Source organism: Schistocerca cancellata, chromosome 7 (genome assembly GCF_023864275.1).
Source record: "Schistocerca cancellata isolate TAMUIC-IGC-003103 chromosome 7, iqSchCanc2.1, whole genome shotgun sequence".
NCBI classification, from domain to species: domain Eukaryota; kingdom Metazoa; phylum Arthropoda; class Insecta; order Orthoptera; family Acrididae; genus Schistocerca; species Schistocerca cancellata.
The window spans coordinates 208498535-208519393 of record NC_064632.1 but is presented as its reverse complement, the minus strand read 5'-3'; positions in this window follow the sequence as shown (position 1 = coordinate 208519393).

The window sequence follows — 20859 nt, the reverse complement described above, 5'->3', positions numbered from 1 at the left end:
ATCGATGTGGGTGGCAGTTTGTTGAGTATGTCCTGAAACGATTTAAGCTGCGTGTTCCAGGCTTTGTGATTGCTGTGACAGTCAGTGATACAAGTTCCGTTATCAAGAGTTTTGCTGGGTTACAAGCTCGGTTGGCACAGTGAAATGAATAACGGATTTACTTTCCGACGACTCAGAATTTGTGACCACTCTTTCGAGTGAAACTGCGACCCATTGTCTGAAACTACCTGCTTCCCGGGTCCTACATTTCGTTAAAAATTTCTAACGAAAGCCTTCGCCACAAGTTTTCCATTTGCCATCTTCTTTTGTGTAAAGGAAACAAACTTACACGTTAGTTCCACAGCCTCCAGTACATAAGCAAAGCCGGAAGCGGTACGGTTTACTGGCCAGAAGAAGTCGACAGCGGCGATGCCACACAGTTTTGTGGGGAGTACTGGGTGGAGAGGTGCAGCGTACATCACTGCGGCTAGTTTGGCTCGCTGGCATGGCGTATGCAAATGGCACGGCGTATTCGTGTGAGCATTTCGTTAAAGTAAAATGTCTCATGGAGTTTCTTCCTTTGCACCGAAAATCCCATATTTCAGGTGTATGCGCCGTACTAATTTGTCCATGAGTACATCTGGAGAACGAGTTGTCACCTTGTGTCGTCTGGACCACGAATTTTAAAGTGAATGCCGTCTCTTAGGAATTAGAAATGACGAATCGACGCATTGTCGAGATCGTCCCATTTTTCTTTAACGTCTGTCAACACCTCATCTCTGTCCTGCTTGTGTGCATGTTTCCTGAGGCAGGTTGCAACAGCATTTTCTGCAGGTTCACATTTTAGATATAAGAATCTGAAGTTTTTGTCTCGATCATCACCATCTTCTGCACGCACTAATCCTGCAAGTACGGGTGAGAGGGCGTCTGCAATGCTGTTTTTATATATGGGAATGTGCGCGACATTAAATCGGAATTCTTAGAGGATCAGCGCCCACCGCCAGTCTCTCGTGGGATGGCGGTCTTTACAAATTGTAGAGCTCGGTGGTCGATAAATACCCTTGTCGATCGACCAATACAATGAAATGAAATGTCGCGTGGCTAGGGCCTCCCGTCGGGTAGACCGTTCGCCTGGTGCAGGTCTTTCGATTTGACGCCACTTCGGTGACCTGCGCGTCGATGGGGATGAAATGATGATGATTAGGACAACACAACACCCAGTCCCTGAGCGGAGAAAATCTCCGACACAGCCGAAAATCGAACCCGGGCCCTTTGGATTGACAGTCTGTCACGCTGACCACTCAGCTACCGGGGGCGGACGATCGACCAATAAGGTAATATTAGAATCTGATGAACTACCACACAATTGCGAGTGGCAAAAATTCCATGAGAGTGTAATTTCTTTCACAGAGAGTGAGCACCCGCTTTGCGAAAGAAATCATTTTCCAATAGGATGGATTGGTGATGTCCTTTGGTTTGAACAGAATGACGCCAAAACCAGAGAAAGAACTGTCAGTCATGACACAGAAATCTTGCTACAGGTCGGGGTGTGCAGGAGTCTGTACCTTCACTAATGCCTCATTACGTTTCGTGAATTCGTCTTCTTCATGCTGGTCGCAGATATATGGAGTATTTATTCCTGTCAGAGCACGAAGACATATTCTGAAGGTAAAGTTAAATTTTTTTTTTTTAAGTTTGTGGTAAGTTTCTAAGGGACCAATCTTCTGAGGTTATCGGTCCCTTGGCCTACAAAACACTTAATCTAACTAATGCTAAGCACATCACACACTCATGCCCGAGGGAGGACTCGAACCTCCAATGGGGGTGCCACGCGAAATGTGGCAAGGCGCCTAAGACCGCACGGTTACCATGTTTCGATTCACAAAGAGCTGGTAGAAATTATATAGTCTGAGAAAACCATGTAATTGTTTCTCATTAGTTGGAATTGCGCATTCCGCAATTACACAATTCTTGTCAGGGTCAGGTTGTATTACATCTGCAGATACGATGAGTTCCAGGAATCGTATTTCTTTTCTGCCGAATTGTGACTTGTCTAAGTTCACAGTCACTCTCACCTGTTCAAAGGACTCCAATAACCGATGCACCACTTCGTTGTGGACAGCCCATGACATCACTGCCACGAGAATGTCATCCACATAGAGTGCTATGTCTTATCGTAAGTCTGCAGGAATTATACTGTTCAGGCATCTAATACAGGCAGCTGACGATGTATTCAGCCAAACGGAACGCGTCTGAACTGATAACTGTTCATTTAAATTTATCTTGTACACTCTCATTCAAGCTCTCGATTGATTTAGGTGAGAGCAGGGAAGAATGTATGTAAATGTATTGAATATGGGTGTGGGGCTCCGATAATTACCGTAAACATTGTGAAATGTGAAGTGAAATAATGATAATATACCTTGTATCCTCTACAGACACACTCAGCTGCTCAGTCTTTTTTAAGCAGTTTGCAGTTTGCGCCCAGAATTGAGGTTCCAGAGGTGGGTACACTAAGTTCAATGTTAAGCAAAATGATGATGAGGTTCACGTTGAGACCTTTCAATTTGATATTTCTAATGCAGAGAGATGAAAACGACAAGGTCTTAGCCCACTGCTGCAATGTTTTATGAAGTTCCATGTCCAGCATTAAGTTCTACGACGAGTTTGATCTGTTTTATGTTCAAGTTCATTATTATAGAACTCCTATTGAAAGGTTCGGCCACATTGACTTGGCATGTTTTTGATTTTGGCTCGTAGGACAGTAAACGTTCTACCACCTGTTTCAGTTACGTAGTTCTGGTGGTATTGTCACCTTACGTGATGAAAGGTTTCGGTCCAGTAAATTGAGTCACTGTGCCTGTCCTGTTCATTCTACTAGCTTGTTCCTTGCCATTAATTCCTGTGTGTCTAGGGACTCACAGCAGGTTTGCCTGTTGCTTTCCTCTACTCTGCCAAGGGCTTCACGTCGTTGCTGCGACTGATACACAATTTGCAGCTGGTTAACAATCAGAATAAAAGAATAACATCGCCAGTACATTTTTAATGAAATTTAGCCTACTTTATCTCCCACTCTATAGAAGAAACCTATGTTTTAGGAAAACTATGTTCTTATGAACTGTAATCCACCTTAAACTCATATTCTAACCTTTGACAAAAAAAAAAAAAAGCAAATTTGCCTGAGTGCAACGTATCTTTAAATCAAAAGCCTATCCGAAATAAAACACTTATATGCCACTAATCAAAATTTCCACTTACCTCGCATCCCGACAGCACTGTTGCTGATTTCTTGAAAGCACAAAAGGTAACAGTAAGTTCACTTTTCAATATAACCTGATATTAATCTCTGCTTTCTTTCACAGTACATCTTTCTTCATCCAACAGATGCAATCTAAAGTCAACACAGCACTACCACACTTCAAATAACAACGTATCAGACTAATGAGAGGCAAATACTTTTCCACGGCAAGACGAAAGATTGTCTGTATACTAGGATGTTATCCGTTCTTTCAGACATGTCATAAAGAACAGTTACTATCGGTGAGCATGCAGCTCGTCCGAATGAAATTACAATGAAATGTAAACCCTTAGCTGCTTATAGGCGTTGACATACGTCAACAGGGACAGATGAAAATTTGTGCCCCATCTGGCACTTGAACCCGGGATCTTCTGCTTATATGGCAGATGCTTTATCCATCTTTTTTTATTGTTTTTTTTTATTTTTTTATTTTTTTATTTTTTATTATTTTACGCTACCCTTTTTTTATTTGAAAGCCCCTTAAAAATAAAAATAAAAAAAACCTAAGTGCCACCGCCACTTTGCATCCTATAACAAAAAAATCTGGTCCACTTCAGGCGTTGGCTCCTGGCTAAACCTACTCCAGAGACCTGCCTATATACCAGGGGAAATACGGGAAATCAAGGTTAGGGCTAGCCTTACAAACAACAAAATCTTATTTTTTTTTTAATTTTATTTTTATTTTTTATTTATTTATATTGTTTTGTGTAGTTTTGTTGCGTATTTGATCAGCTGCCTTCTGCGCCCCGCTGGTAATATGTTGAGTCACGTCTTCTCGAAATTGATGTGTTCCGTTGAATTGTTCAGAAATGTTCATTGGTTCAAACAGGAAATCTTCGTCTCTCTTGGCTTAACACATTCCAGCTGCGAGGCGGCTCGTGGAAAGCACTCCCAAGGAAGTTCGAGAAAAATTGTCTGTATTTTGGGTGAAGGACAACGACATAATGACGGTCATTGAGGTATTTCCAAAAATCGAGTACAGTATCTACAGTTTGTCCAAATAGGTAGTGAATGGCATGTCCGCGAATCCAATTCACAGCATTGGTATTTGTCCGAGGAAAATAGTCACGTTCCGGAAATAATAATGAAAGGGGAGTAATCCGATCCGGAATGTCCCGCGTTAGAAATGCCACAATACGTCGAACCAAGTGCCAAACCTCCGCCGCCGGTCCGCAAACAAACCGATGTTCATCATTGTCTGGAACTCCACACGTGGAACATAGAGGTGATTGGGCGAGGTGGATACGATGAAGGCGAAATTGGTTGATTTGCTTACCATTGACAGTTAGGTACCAGACAGATTGAACATTCGTGTCAAGGTAACAGGCGAACACCGCGCGCCATACATGACGCCAGTCAACCTGGGGGAACTTTTGTTCAATCGGGTTAGGTGGACGACCTAATTGGAGGACATTGTATACTTCCTTTGTCTTGAGTAAAAGCGGTGTTGGTAAGGGGAGGCGTAGATAACTGAGTTCAAGAAAGAAGTACCGTATATAATGGAACAGGGCCGGAACATCCGAGATCATCACTGGGGCTGACAGTGAGAGCGGCGAATATGCCGACAGGAGGAGACCAGTGAGGCTCGTTGGGCAACGTGTCCATACCGTCATCTGGGAGCTGACAAATAGGGCGCGAGCTCTATTCGGCACGTGGAACAGACCTATCCCACCTCAGACAGTGGTTGGTGACAGTACTGAGCCTTTATGTCCAGTCAATTTAAGTGTTTCTGTTCAGCATGCTAGCATACTGCCCTCGGCGTTCGATTGCCGAAACAATGAACAGTAATTTGAAATCTGCACTGATCATGTTTGACGCAGAATCTCAGCATTAGTGGAATTTTTCTATTCCGAGGTTTAACTCAGCCTTTAATTCGGGTCTTTACCAGACTCGTAAGGCAACACCCATTTCCTTGACGTGGTGTTACACTCTGAATTCTCCACCGTCTACTGTACGGTCTGTGGACGATCTTTGCCCGGGCAAAGTCACAACTGAGGTCATACACCAGAAATAGAAGACAGCCAGAAAGAATACTGGGCTCGAAAACTGGAGGTAGGCACAGCGCTATAATAAGGGTCGCCATGCATACAGGGTGAGGTGTGGTGTTCATGTTTTTGTTTCCAATTTTTGCGGCCAAGGTTAGGGTGACGTAGCCATATTTTCTAAGTTGGTCTCTCGCTTTGAGGGTCCATGCGAGAACATCGAGGTGCTCAACGCTATCAGCCCCTTGGTACACAATATCATCACGCGCAAAGAGACCAAGTGGCAAGTTTCTCAAATTAAAAGAAAAGTGAAGGTGTTCAGTTAAAATATACTAAACTCTGTCTCGGCGGATGTATACTTGATCTGTACAAGAACGTTGCTTTGACCAAAATAAAAGTTCAATATGTCAGGACTGAAATGCGATAGACCGCGCGCATGCCCTCATCTGCTGTCTCCACCTTCCCTATCAATCTGCAACAGCCTCACCAAGTTCTTGTCAAAACGCATGGCATGGAAAACCGACAATGATTCCACATGGCTATCGCGATCGAGAGATCGATCCGAGCCTGCGTAACTCAGACTTGATTTTGAAAGATACCTATACGTGATGGATCTGGAGATCGGTGCTCCTGTTGAAGGTGTCCATTAAAATGAGGTATCTGTTAACATGGAGGGTGGGGAGTCGGTATCTGGATATGAAAGAAAAGCCTTTAATGTTTAAATGAAATGGTTTTCTGGGTCAGTACATTTATGATAGTTGATTAAATATTAAATAAATAACCTGGCCATATTTATCTATTGCACAACGGATAGCAGTAGGACGTAAAAATAGAAGTTTTACGAGAGAATACGTAAGCACGTGCTCTGATAAAAGTATCACACTTGTTGAAGGCACAACGGAACAAACTAATAAAGTAAACGATTAACAAATGGGTGATTGTTGATAACGCTCTTGGATGAGTTACAAAGTTACATATACAACTGCGTTTTGTAGACCCCATGACGAGTTGTCGTTAATTATTAATTATGGAAAGGTCAGAGGAATCTTTAAATGACGATATTCAGGCTCATATACGCATATAATAGAGATTCGGCAGAATTATAAGATTAAAGAAAAACTTCACCTGTATGCACGTGGTTGACAAACGTTTGTGCACTTGGCTTGAGTGCACGAAGCAAGTGATGAATAATTCATCGATAAGAATAAACTGTTAACAGTTGACCACAGAAGAAGTTCTGAAACAAATTTGGAACTTGTACCCCAAGAATCAGTAACTGTGACATGTAACGTTTCTCACAACATGTGAACTCGCGGTTTTCACTAACCCAAAATTCTGCATGAAATGAGTATTAAAATTCAGAATAGCTAAGCAAACTCCACTGGATACATTACTGTGAGAGGCGATTTGCCGACTTAAAGTTCTCAGATCCGTACTTAACAAGTGCTGAGACTACAAAGCTACGTAGGAACTAGATTCGAAACTGAAATCGAAAGTAGTGAAGTATGAAAAATTTGTTCAGTTATGCTGCACTCGAGAGACCAAACAACCAAGTAACACCAAACTGAACTGAGAAGATATATCACAAGTCCACATGATTCAAGAAGGGTGGAGCAGAACAACAGCTTGCATTCGTGGCTAAGTTCAGTTGTTCATAATTTTCCAGAATTAGGATTAAAAATTCCGTATACCACTCAAAGAGAAATGAGAGATGAGAGCATGGCATTAATTCTGACTGGATCTGAAATCTACAAAAATAAGGGAAGAATAAACTATGAATACGCAGACTCACACTTATTCGCCCATGTCGCGTCACTCGGAAACTGCTGAGAGAACTACATTGGAACCCACTCGTCCCGTTCGCCCAGAAGTGCCCAGAGAGCTGCCTGCTTTGTGATGACAGGCTGTACAAGAGCTTCGTCCAAGGCGAACAGTGGCCTGTTTTCTACCTGGTACGAACTTATAGGGTTGGCTAATTTGCCACTGTAGCCGACTACTTTTACTCCCACAGATTTAGATACTGAAGTTAATCTTGTATACACACATTCATGCTTTTCATTCATCAGGCGAGTGGAGGAAACGATGTATGTACTGACATATAGAACATAGATAAACGTTGAATATGCGTGTGGGGCTCTGATTACCATAAGCTTAGTAAAATGTGAAGTGACATAAAAATAACATACCTTGTCGACACTATGGACACACTCAGCTGCTCAGTCCTTTTATGTAGTTTACAGATAGCGCCCAGAATTGAGGTGATAGACACCCTTGAATTTGATATGTTTAATGCAGGGTGATAAAAACAACGATCTTACTAAACCCCGCTGCCTCCACGGAATCCTGCCGGGGTGGCCGAGCTGTTATAGGCGCTACAGTCTGGAACTGCGCGATTGCTACGGTATCAGGGTCGAATCATGCCTCAGGTTTGTTAGGTTTAAGTAGTTCTACGTTCTAGGGGACTGATGACCTGAGCAGTTAAGTTCCATAGTGCTGAGAGCGATTTTACGCAGTTTAACTTCCACGGAAATTGCATTCATTGTGCTGTTTCGCTCCCTGTTATTCTAGTAATGGCAACCGGTACCATTAAGAAGTGGTAGAAGACTGTTTACTGGGTCCATATTAAACACGATTTCAGTAGGCTCTACCGACTCGGAAATTCTGTGTCCTTCGCCCGCCAGTGCTTCGCATTGGAAGGTTAGATGTGGTGCAGTTTCGTCTTCCTCACCACGTAGTCTACATTTAGCGGCTTTTTCCTCTGTGTCCTCGCGTGCCCGATGTTTTACGAAGTTCTATGGCCAGTCATGAGTTTTACTACGAGTTCTTTACTATAGAACTTCTTTTGAAATATGGATGTGCCAACACCTCTTTTGAAATATGGATCTGCCAACATTCGCTTGCCAGTTTCTGATTTTGGATAGTAGTCCATTATTCTACTCGATGCCTCCTGTTTAAACTACATAGTGTGATTGTATCATCATCTTCGGTTTCTGGCCGGAGTGAACCAGCTATTCTAGGCGCCACAGTCTGGAAACGCGCTGCTGCTACGGTCGCAGGTTTGAATCTTGTGGCGGGCATGGATGTGTGTGGTGTTCTTAGGTTAGTTAGGTTTAAGTAGTTCTGAGTTCCAAGGGAACTGATGACCTCAGAAATTAATTCCCATAGTGCTCAGAACCATCTGAATCATCTTTTGTAATGCAAGTACCGGTCCAATAAATCGATTCATCACCCCTGTCCTGGCCATTCTCTTAGATTATTTATTGCCACTAATTCCTGAACGACCAAGTACCCACAGCTGGTTTACCCTATTGCTTTGCCCTAGTCCCAGAAAGTCTTCTTTGCGTTCTGCAATGACTTTTGATCTCGATGCGGGGGCTGACAGATATTTCACAGCTGCTTAGCAATCTGAATAAATGAGTAATATTCCCACTAAATTTTTGTTTCTGTATGAAATGTAGCCTTACCTTACCTGCCTCTCTATAAAAGATATTGTACGTATTACAAAAACAATGTCCTCACAATCTGTTACCCACATTAAACTCGCTTGCTAACCTATCACAAAACATAGCCTAATTTGAACTGAACCGTAACTGGTTTGAATACAATCTCTCTTTGCACTAAATGTGCAACTGCAGTAAAACAACATGCTCCTAATCAAAATTTCCACTTACCTCGCCTCTTGTGAGAACACTGGTGCAGATTTCTTGAAAGCACAACAGAAAACGGCAAGCAGGCATCAGATAATCGAGACTTCTGTTTCAAAATGAAGTTTCCACGCAATATTCAAACTGTTGTGTATCTCATAGTGCAATGTGAATAATGATTTCCAAAGTTTGTAATGATGACAGAGAATTTCTATAAAAGTATAACAGGTTAATCAATTGAAATCTTAATGCATGACTCAAGGAAGTGGGGTAGTCATTCTCTCAGCTCTGAACAAGTAAACAAAGTTAACTAGCTGCCAATAATCGTTTCTACAAATTACTTGAGCAGTGCCTCAGTCTTTTCTCAAAATTATTGTGTTCCAAAACAGCTATTATGAAAAATTTATATTGCTTTCACTTTTCAATCAATACATCATATTTCCGAAGTGCGTAGTACACTTTCTGCTGTTGCATCCAGGAAAAGTTGGTCGCGGAATTTGTGAATTTTTGCAATTTTATTCGTACCGTGTCCAGGTGGTAGAGGCCAGCCCAGCTGATGCGCTCATTAAGTAAGCCACTGGACGGTATTATTGACATTATGACAAAACAGTCCATGCAGAGGAGCGTTTACGACGCCGGTCGACGGCCGAGCTCATGAAACGAAGTGTGACCAAGAGTGAAGTAATATTTTATTGCTTGGGAACGTACGTAATACCAAAAAACTCACACTTTACAGATTGAACTGGGACTAGCAACCATCTCTCAGTAGAGAACTAGCTAGAAAAAGCTAACGGGACAAGTAATATGAGAAAAGTACTCGTCATCCTCCTACAGGTCTTCATCGGAAGCATAGCTGTAAGTGTACAAATAATCGAACTGCACTAAGTAGCAAACGATGCACACCTGATCTGTGGAACGACGTTGTATCGACCAAAATACCCACCCTCGTACTGATCAGGTCTCTACCCTCCGAGATTAGGTTTAACATGTCAGGGCCGATCTGAGGTAGGCCATCCTTTGTGAGTTTGGACTTGTTGTGACAGTCAACGCACAAGCGATAGGACACAGCATCGTTGAAGTAACGATGAAATGGACAATTTCCGTTCGACCATTTCACGAGTGTACCGTGAATATTAGGAATCCGGTAAAATATTAATACTAACAGTGAATAGACGTGTACGGCTATGAAGACAACCTCATGAATCCATGGACCCTGCATGTCTGCAGGGGACTGTTCAAGCTGGTTGAAGCTCTAAGCTCTGTAATGGTGTAGGGTGTATGCAATTCGAATGACATGGAACCCCTTATATGTCTAGATACAAGTCTGGCAGGTGACACGTACGTAAGCATCCTGTCTGATCGCTTCCATCCCTCCATGTCCATTGTGAATCCCGAAAAATCTTGGGCAATTCCAGCAGGACAATGTGACACCCCACACATCCAGAATTGCTACAGAGTAGCTACACGAATACTCTTCTGAGTTTAAACACATCCGCTGGCACCAAACTCCCCAGACATGAACATTTCTGATGATATCTGCGATGCCTTGCAACGTGTTGTTTAGATAAGATTTCCATCTTCTCTTACTGTTACTGATTTATGGGAAGCCTTGCAGTAGTCATGGTGTCATCTCCCTCCAGCCCTACTTCAGACATTAGTCGAGTCCATGTCACGTCATGTTGCGGCAGTTCTGCGTGCTCACGGGAGCCCTACAGGATATTAAGCAGGTGTACCAGTTTCTTTGGCTCTTTAGTGTACAGGAAAGAAAAACCTTTGATATTTAAAGGAACTGGGTTGCTGGATCTGCACATTGATGATAGTTGAATAAATATTAAATAAATAACTTCGCAATATTTACCTGTTGCACAACGAAAAGCAGTAGGACATAAAAATGGAAGTTTATGAGAGAATACGTAAGCACTTGCTTCGGTAAAAATATCACTTTTATTAAAGACACAACTGAACAAACTAGGTAAACTAAAGAACTAATGAGTGGGTAATGGCTGCTTTTTCTAATATTCCTCTCGGCTGTTTTACAAAATAGAAAAACTGCATGTATGAGACCCTGTCAAGATGTGTCATTAATTATTTATGAGGTCAGGGTCAGAGGAATCTTTCAATGGCGACATTCACGCACATATACACATACAATAGAGAATCGGGACAAATACAAGAATAAATAAAAACTCCATCAGTATGCACGTGGTTGGCAAGCGGTGGTCCCCTTGGCTGGAGTGCACGAAGCAAGTTAACAAGAATTCATCAGAAAGAATGAACTGTTAATTGTTGCACCGTAGAAGACGTTCTGAGACTAATTTGGAACTTTAACCCCAAGAATCAGTAACTGTAACATATAACATTTCTCGCAATCCACGAACAAGTGGTCGTCACAAAAAAAACCTGCATAACATAAGTGGTAAAATTCAGAATAGCTAAACAAATTGGACAGGATATATTACCGTGAGACACGATCAGCGAAGGTAACGCTTTGAGATCCGTTTTTAAGTCATGCTGAGACAACGACGACACGTGGGAACTAGATAATGAACTGAAATGGAAATCAGAGAAGCTTAAGAAACCTGTTCGATTATGCTATACGTGTGAGATCAACATCTTACTAAATCAGACTGAACTGAGAAGATATATCACGCGCCATGTGTTCGAACAGGGAGGGAGCAGGACAATATCTTGCATGGGTGGATAAGTGGAACTGTTCATAATGTTCCGAAATTAGCAATAAAAATTCCATATACCGCTCAACGAGCAATGAACGATGAAAGCAAGACGTTAATTCTGACTGGAGCTGAAATCTACAAAAATAAGATAAAGAGTTAACTGCGAATAGGCACAGTCACACTTAGTCGTTGCCCCGTCTCGCGTTTGTGGACGCTCAACTGCGCAGTCATCAGCTCCAGTACAGTGTCCCAATGGTTATACAGTCCAATTTCAGACACGTTCAAAACTGATGACGAAAGTATGGGGACAACACACCAACAGCCAGTCACCGGAAAGAGAAAATCCCCAACCAGGCCGGGAATCGAACCCGGGACTCCGTGACACAGAGGCAGCATCGCTAGCTACTTTTTTTTAAAACATTTATTTAAGGAACAACGCATCAACCATGCACACATTTACATAGGAAATGATTTAAACGAAAACAATTTGATCATTGCAGTTATGCTCATGTTAAAGAAATACAACAGAAGTTTGTCTTATTGACTAAATTACCAGAAAGAATTAATTTGAATACCAAGAAAAGATTTATTAAAGACATCCAGACTCCTTCAAATGTGAATAAATAAAAAACTGCTCTTTGAATTACATGTGCTCCAATCTTTACAGGAGCATAAATAGCACTTTGTGAAGGATATCAGCAAGTTTTTGGGATAATTTTAATATGTTAATGTACAAAAGGAAATCGAGCATTTCACATGATTATATGGAAGGCACTAAAAATTACACAGGATATGGAACATTTATGTCCATCGCACATGAAAACAATTTAAAATTCGTATTATACAACTATCTTAAATACCTGAGAATGGCGGAGAAGAAATATTATAAATTGACTAGAATTCCAACTACACTTTCTGGACATGAATGGAATGGTACTTTTATGATGTAATCAAACCTATAAATTAGATATTTCACTGGAAGATTGACTTACACATCACAGTGCAAAAATGAACAGGGCATTTTGCCACCCATTGAACACTGCATTATAATAGGTACAATATTACGGTTTTAACCAACCGATAAAGACATTTCCATAAAAACTGTCGATTTTCACATTAATACTATGAACCATTAATGCAGCTATATTGTTTTGTGTTTTGACATTATTAGACACACGATCTGACTGTCACATAAATACATACATTATTTTACAAAATTCCAAAAACTACTTTCTGAAGTAGAAAAAATACAAACCAAAGCTTTACACTAAAATTTAAATAATATCCTTGAGGTAAATACAATACATCACTGTCAACAGTCTTCTTTTTTATATTAACCAATGCCCATTCTATCAAATATAATATTTAACATATTAAAGAACTTTTTCTTGTGATACGAATACCTTCTAATTATTTGGTATTCACATAGCAGTGTACCTTGAACTTTGTGGAGCTATCGGTTCTTGGTTTTGTGATGACGTAATTAACAAAATTTCCTAGCAGCCAGAACACAGTGTTGTTTTTTGCCTCTGGGAAAAAGTGTGCTTCAGGCCTGTGTATCAGTGGGAGCGATATACTCTCAGGGGATGTTCTTGTAATCAGAGCTATTTGCTCTTGGATCCACTTCCAACTATTAATGTGACCGCTGAAAGTGTATGTACGAATTTACAAATAATTCAAAAGCCAAGAACGCTTAAATACTGTTTAATGGATAACCGGTTTCAACACACTGGAGGTGCCATCATCGGATCTGTGAAGATATAACGTGAAGGGTTTGAGGGAGGGCTTACATGAGTTACACTATATACATTACTATTAGTACAGTACCACACACCTGAAAGTAGCTTAACGTTTATAAACCATTTGCTTATAACGTTACCTGAGGCAGACCAGCTGATATAAATTCACTGTCACAAGAAAATAAAAAACTGCTCTGATTGTCATTCTTTTCCATCAGTTATATAAAACTGAAGTCACAGGATAAAACTATTTGGTACATGACCGCTGCTCGACTAACAACGGTCGGCATCACACTGCCTGATTCCGCGCCGTTATACCTGCGGCGATTCTAGTGATTTACAACCGGCCTCTGGATAGCGCCATCATCCAAGCAGTGCACACACAGTCTGATGGTATAACCACTCATTACTAGCCGTCCGGAATGGCCGAGTTGTTCTAGGCGCTTCAGTCTGGGGCCGGGCGACCGCTACGGTCGCAGGTTCGAATCCAGCCGCGGGCATGGATCTTTGTGATGTACTTAGGTTAGTTAGGTTTAAGTAGTTCTAAGTTCTAGGGGACTGATGACCTCCGATGTTAAGTCCCATAGCGCCCAGAGCCATTTGAACCATTTCAGCCACTCATTACCACTACAATACAACTTTACTATTACTCCTAATCAAATACCCATGCAAAGAACAATTTCGCATACACTAACTGTATGTACTATAATTGCTATGCACACTATGTATACTGCACATACTATAAAGTACATCAATTACAGAGTAAAAACATCTGAAGCAATGGTATTATATATATCAGCACCAAATGGAGTTTGTTAAGGCGCTAATATGAATAATGCCTTTGCTTCAGATGGTTTATAAATGTTAAACTGCATTAAGGTATATGGTACTATACTAATAGTAACGTATATAGTGTAAATCATGTAAGCCCTCCCTCAAACCCATCATGTTATATCTTCACAGATCCCGTGATGGCACCTTCAGTGTGTTGAAACCGGTTACCCAGTAAACATTATTTAAGCGATCTTGGCTTTTGAATTATTTTTATACAACAAAGTGATCGCCCCACTACCCACTATGTGTTCACTGCAATCTACGAATTATTGTTCAACTAGATGGAATTCTTGGCCAAAATTTGGTTCACAGAGTCGTAATGCGTATAGTCTTTCATTGGTTGTTAACTGACTTGCTCCATGATGTAGCACATTAGAACTAATGATTTTCCAAATCTCAGTCCAATCAATGTACGAAAACTGTCGTTCTATTTTGTTCCTTCCTTCGCATTTTTTCGTTACCGTATGAACCATGAACCATGGACCTTGCCGTTGGTGGGGAGGCTTGTGTGCCTCAGCGATACAGATAGCCGTACCGTAGGTACAACCACAAAGGAGGGGTATCTGTTGAGAGGCCAGACAAACGTGTGGTTCCTGAAGAGAGGCAGCAGCCTTTTCAGTAGTTGCAAGGGCAACAGTCTGGATGATTGACTGATCTGGCCTTGTAACAATAACCAAAACGGCATTGCTGTGCTGGTACTGCGAACGGCTGAAAGCAAGGGGAAACTACGGCCGTAATTTTTCCCGAGGGCATGCAGCTTTACTGTATGATTAAATGATGATGGCTTCCTCTTGGGTAAAATATTCCGGAGGTAAAATAGTCCCCCATTCGGATCTCCGGGCGGGGACTACTCAAGAGGATGTCGTTATCAGGAGAAAGAAAACTGGCGTTCTACGAATCGGAGCGTGGAATGTCAGATCCCTTAATCGAGCAGGTAGGTTAGAAAATTTAAAAAGGGAAATGGATAGGTTAAAATTAGATATAGTGGGAATTAGTGAAGTTCGGTGGCAAGAGGAACAAGACTTCTGGTCAGGTGACTACAGGGTTATAAACACAAAGTCAAATAGGGGTAATGCAGGAGTAGGTTTAATAATGAATAGGAAAATAGGAATGCGGGTAAGCTACTACAAACAGCATAGTGAACGCATTATTGTGGCCAAGATAGATACGAAGCCCACACCTACTACAGTAGTACAAGTTTATATGCCAACTAGCTCTGCAGATGACGAAGAAATTGAAGAAATGTATGATGAAATAAAAGAAATTATTCAGATAGTGAAGGGAGACGAAAATTTAATAGTGATGGGTGACTGGAATTCGAGTGTAGGAAAAGGGAGAGAAGGAAACGTAGTAGGTGAATATGGATTGGGGCTAAGAAATGAAAGAGGAAGCCGCCTGGTAGAATTTTGCACAGAGCACAACTTAATCATAGCTAACACTTGGTTTAAGAATCATGATAGAAGGTTGTATACATGGAAGAACCCTGGAGATACTAAAAGGTATCAGATAGATTATATAATGGTAAGACAGAGATTTAGGAACCAGGTTTTAAATTGTAAGACATTTCCAGGGGCAGATGTGGACTCTGACCACAATTTATTGGTTATGACCTGTAGATTAAAACTGAAGAAACTGCAAAAAGGTGGGAATTTAAGGAGATGGGACCTGGATAAACTGAAAGAACCATAGGTTCTAGAGAGTTTCAGAGAGAGCATAAGGGAACAATTGACAGGAATGGGGGAAAGAAATACAGTAGAAGAAGAATGGGTAGCTTTGAGGGATGAAGTAGTGAAGGCAGCAGAGGATCAAGTAGGTAAAAAGAAGAGGGCTAGTAGATATCCTTGGGTAACAGAAGAAATATTGAATTAAATTGATGAAAGGAGAAAATATAAAAATGCAGTAAATGAAGCAGTCAAAAAGGAATACAAACGTCTCAAAAATGAGATCGACAGGAAGTGCAAAATGGCTAAGCAGGGATGGCTAGAGGACAAATGTAAGGATGTGGAGGATTATCTCACTAGGGGTAAGATAGATACTGCCTACAGGAAAATTAAAGAGACCTTTGGAGATAAGAGAACCACTTGTATGAACATCAAGAGCTCAGATGGAAACCCAGTTCTAAGCAAAGAAGGGAAAGCAGAAAGGTGGAAGGAGTATATAGAGGGTCTATACAAGGGCGATGCACTTGAGGACAATATTATGGAAATGAAAGAGGATGTAGATGAAGATGAAATGGGAGATACGATACTGCGTGAAGAGTTTGACAGAGCACTGAAAGACCTGAATCGAAACAAGGCCCCCGGAGTAGACAACATTCCATTGGAACTATTGACGGCCTTGGGAGAGCCAGTCCTGACAAAACTCTACCATCTGGTGAGCAAGATGTATGAGACAGGCGAAATACCCTCAGACTTCAAGAACAATATAATAATTCCAATCCCAAAGAAAGCAGGTGTGAACAGATGTGAAAATTACAGAACAATCAGTTTAATAAGCCACAGCTGCAAAATACTAACACGAATTCTTTACAGACGAATGGAAAAACTAGTAGAAGCCGAAGATCAGTTTGGATTCCGTAGAAATACTGGAACACGTGAGGCAATACTGACCTTACGACTTATCTTAGAAGAAAGATTAAGGAAAGGCAAACCTACGTTCCTAGCATTTGTAGACTTAGAGAAAGCTTTTGACAATGTTGACTGGAATACTCTCTTTCAAATTCTAATGGTGGCAGGGGTAAAATACAGGGAGCGAAAGGCTATTTACAATTTGTATAGAAACCAGATGGCAGTTATAAGAGTCGAGGGGCATGAAAGAGAAGCAGTGATTGGGAAGGGAGTAAGACAGGGTTGTAGCCTCTCCCCGATGCTATTCAATTTGTATATTGAGCAAGCAGTAAAGGAAACAAAAGAAAAATTTGGAGTAGGTATTAAAATCCATGGAGAAGAAATAAAAACGTTGAGGTTCGCCGATGACATTGTAATTCTGTCAGAGACAGCAAAGGACTTGGAAGAGCAGTTGAACGGAATGGATAATGCCTTGAAGGGAGGATATAAGATGAACATCAACAAAAGCAAAACGAGGCTAATGGAATGTAGTTGAATTAAGTCGGGTGATGTTGAGGGTATTAGATTAGGAAATGAGACACTTAAAGTAGTAAAGGAGTTTTGCTATTTGGGGAGCAAAATAACTGATGATGGTCGAAGTAGAGAGGATATAATATGTAGACTGGCAATGGCAAGGAAAGCGTTTCTGAAGAAGAGAAATTGGTTAACATCGAGTATAGATTTAAGTGTCAGGAAGTCATTTCTGAAAGTATTTGTATGGAGTGTAGCCATGTATGGAAGTGAAAGTTTGGACAAGAAGAGAATAGAAGCTTTCGAAATGTGGTGCTACAGAAGAATGCTGAAGATTAGATGGGTAGATCACATAACTAATGAGGAAATATTGAATAGGATTGGGGAGAAGAGAAGTTTGTGGCACAACTTGACCAGAAGAAGGGATCGGTTGGTAGGACATGTTCTGAGGCATCAAGGGATCACCAATTTAGTATTGGAGTGCAGCGTGGAGGGTAAAAATCGTAGGGGAAGACCAAGAGATGAATACACTAAGCAGATTCAGAAAGATGTAGGTTGCAGTAGGTACTGGGAGATGAAGAAGCTTGCACAGGATAGAGTAGCATGGAGAGCTGCATCAAACCAGTCTCAGGAATGAAGACCACAACAACAACATTATGGTTCTTGATGTTAAGTGTCATGACTGCCTGATTCCGGCACTTACATCAATGACCTCAACATGGAAAACCCTCACATGCTGCAAACGACCGTTGACATTCTGCTCGTTAATCGAGGGAGGCAAACTTCGAGGTTGAATGATCTCGAAAAGTAGGCTGGTTGTGTTTTCTCGAAGGTCTCTTATTACGTTAACTTGCCTTTCCATAAAAGGGTTAGATGCTTTATCCCTTATATATCAGTTAATCCTAGTCCATCATTTTTAGGATCTAAAGTGGCTACTTTAGCAAATACCTTGAAAACTTCACCTATCCACAAAAAGTTTGTGATTTTGGACATTATTCTCCTCGCTATCATTCGTGGTTTTGGAAATAGCTGGGCAATATAATAAACTGTATCAAGGATGCATGAGTTGATATGCATTGTTCTTTGAACTTGGATCATACATGGAACTAAATTCTCTATAATGGCTCCTTACACTTTGAATTTGGATCATACATAGAGTTCAATTCTCTATAATAACTCCTTACACTTTTGCTGCTGCAACTTTTCAATTTAAAATCGTCATTTTCGTGGGGCATGTTGTCAGGGAGATCCCAAGTGTTTTATGTTGTCAGATTAATTTTGTCCACTCAACGTTGATGTTATCAAAACCTCTGAGATTTAACATCTTACTTTTTCTTTCGTTTGCATACTGTACAGTATCACTCACTGCTGCTAGCGTCGTTATATCTTCGTTATCCCTTATAATGACCCCTATATCGTCAGCATAGGCTCTCATAGCTGTTTTATTTCCTGATAATGTTAAGCCTTTTAATATATCATTGACATGTCGGAAGAAACGTTCCAGTGAAATGGCGAAAACCGAAATGGACAGAGGACTTCCTTTAAGAACGCCTCGTTTTAAATGTATCAGCCTGGATTGTTGGCAATCCACAGCTATTTTTACATTTCTTGCTATGTTCTTTATTAACTGTATGACCCTATCGTTGAATGCTATTTTCTTCAACGTCTGTAGAAGATATTCATGATTTACTACATCGATGGTTTTATAAAAACCTAAAGGAAGTAAAACACACTTTATGTTTGTTACTGAAGTTATTGCTATGATTCCCTTGTATTCTGCTACATTTTCTGAAATGCTTCTGTCTGGCGCTCAGTTCTGACGTTTACTAGTAAATTTATATGTAATGCATGAAATTTTCTTTTTTACTATTCTGGCTATTCATTTATAATCAGAATTCAGCAGTGACATTGGACAAAAATTATTTAAAGCTTTGTATCCATTTTTTTTGCCACAATATTGATTTTACTCTCCTTAAACTCAGCCGGAATCGTTATTCTTTGAATAACGTCTTTTACAATGTTCGTGGTTTTGGCCAGTAACGGATGTAAAACTCTACTGGCAGACCATCGGTTCCTGGGTATTTTCTTGGTGCTGAGGCGCACAGAATGTCATATACTATCCGTTCACTGTCTACCTCGAGAAAATTGTCTTTGTCATCTTCTGTAAGCTCTGGGACTAGGATGTCAAGGAATTCTTCCAAGTATGCATCCCTACTTTGATTTACAGAATATGGCTCGAAATAACAGCGACAAATTTCGTCCACTATATCCTGCTGGGTTCTGTGAATCGTATCGTTTTCTGTTCGAATTTCATCAGTAAAAGTCCTTCTTTCATTTTTCGTATGCTTCGTTAAATAGTATAGCGAAGTAGTTTAGTTTTCTGAAACCGAATTTGCCTACGATTTTATTTTCAACCCCTTCCATTTGATTTTTCCTTGATATTAAATAACTTGGCTTTGACTTTTTGATGTCTGCTAAGCGAAGTGAGGCACCTGCAGAGACCTGATCATATACATCTCTTAAAATGGAACAGTAATATTCTATAGTGCATTTCATTTCTCTTGCGCTCTGGGCACTGTATTGAATAAGAACCTTCCTCAACTTTGACTTTGCCATTTTAAACCACCAGTCGATAGCAGTGGCATATCTATTCCGAGCACTTAGGCATTTTGCCCGTGCTTCTTTAACCAGGTCTTCTAAATCATGATTTACTAACAAGGAAATGTTAAAATTCCACTGATTCTTGAATCGACGAAATGGCTGTCTTGTTTTACTATCTTGTTTTATTTACGCAAGCTATGACACTTGCATGGTTGAAGGTATGGTTTCTACATTTGTCACGGAAGTTTCAAGATTTTTAGAAATATATAATCTATCAATCCTGCTACGAGATGTTGCCGTGACATAAGTGAACTCAACAATGGAGGGGTAATTGGTTTCCCATATATCCTTTAATTCTAAACCAGTAACTAGTTGCCAGAATGAGATTTTCACTCTGCAGCGGAGTGTGCGCTGATATGAAACTTCCTGGCAGATTAAAACTGTGTGCCCGACCGAGACTCGAACTCGGGACCTTTGCCTTTCGCGGGCAAGTGCTCTACCAACTGAGCTACCGAAGCACGACTCACGTCCGGTACTCACAGCTTTACTTCTGCCAGTACCTCGTCTCCTACCTTCCAAACTTTACAGAAGCTCTCCTGCGAACCTTGCAGAACTAGCACTCCTGAAAGAAAGGATATTGCGGAGACATGGCTTAGCCACAGCCTGGGGGATGTTTCCAGAATGAGATTTTCACTCTGCAGCGGAGTGTGCGCTGATATGAAACTTCCTGGCAGATTAAAACTGTGTGCCCGACCGAGACTCGAACTCGGGACCTTTGCCTTTCGCGGGCAAGTGCTCTACCAACTGAGCTACCGAAGCACGACTCACGTCCGGTACTCACAGCTTTACTTCTGCCAGTACCTCGTCTCCTACCTTCCAAACTTTACAGAAGCTCTCCTGCAATATCCTTTCTTTCAGGAGTGCTAGTTCTGCAAGGTTCGCAGGAGAGCTTCTGTAAAGTTTGGAAGGTAGGAGACGAGGTACTGGCAGAAGTAAAGCTGTGAGTACCGGACGTGAGTCGTGCTTCGGT